Source organism: Herpailurus yagouaroundi, unplaced genomic scaffold (assembly GCF_014898765.1).
Source record: "Herpailurus yagouaroundi ecotype Mexico unplaced genomic scaffold, PumYag 60576, whole genome shotgun sequence".
NCBI lineage: Eukaryota > Metazoa > Chordata > Mammalia > Carnivora > Felidae > Herpailurus > Herpailurus yagouaroundi.
Window position 1 is genome coordinate 649 of NW_024415453.1, and position 924 is coordinate 1572.

At 44.7% G+C, this 924-nt stretch overlaps 1 pseudogene; it reads right to left on the reverse strand.

Annotated features, from left to right (window-relative positions):
* Positions 1-655: 655 nt before the first annotated feature.
* On the reverse strand, positions 656-919 carry LOC121024185 (ragulator complex protein LAMTOR5-like; annotated as a pseudogene).
* Positions 920-924: the final 5 nt, after the last annotated feature.

Sequence of the window (924 nt, forward strand, 5' to 3'; positions counted from 1 at the left end):
CCCGCCGCCGCCCAAAATCTCTTCCAAACATCGGGCAGCACGGATTTTGGGCAAATCTTTATGGTTTTACTTTCTTTGTCAATGAAAAACCTCTCGAAGAAATTCCCGACCGACCGACCGACCGAGCGGCAAAATTCTTTGCATCAGTTTTCTGCTCGAGGTTGAAGTGCCAATTACAAAATCGTAAGAGGTAATATTTAACAGCAAGTGACGCACGAAGAAATTGCACACACAAGTGGCCTGAAGAACAGAATCGGACAGAATTCAACCAGTCATGTCTAGAATGACTCAACTGAAACTCATATAGGTACATTTAAGATAACATGGGAGGTTGCGATTGGTATTTAGAATCAAATTTGAAGCTTTTTTTTCTTTCTCCAAGGTTTCCTCTGGATGTATTTAACATAACACCCATGTACAAAGTGACCTGGACCTGCTGCTTGAAAACATAATCCTTTCTTACTAGCACAGTATCTTGACAAGTCAGCCCACAGACGGTTCAACAGCAACTTTAAAAATAAATAGAAAAGTGCCCAGTGCATCTTAAATGAATGGCCCAACCCAACTGCCAGCAACGTCAATCATTTCAGTCAGATAATTAGCACAGGATCCATCCATTCCCGCTGATAAACTGCAGGAGAGCTGATAAAAGACGTCAGGAGGCCGTTTTATGCACTGCAACTGTAATGCCATCCATGTTTCTGGATCGTCATGTTCCCGTGATCTGATTCTAGACACACCACGGGAATATCAGTGGAGTTGGGAGGTTAGCTTGGCTGCTTGCTGGGCTAAAACAGATATCGCCGCCCCAGCATGCTCATCTGACAGGGTCCCACGGCAACCCGAATTAAGCCCTTGTGAATCTGTACACACACAGAACTCCAATGACGGATGGAGTTTTCACTGTGTCCTCCAGGTGTGGCA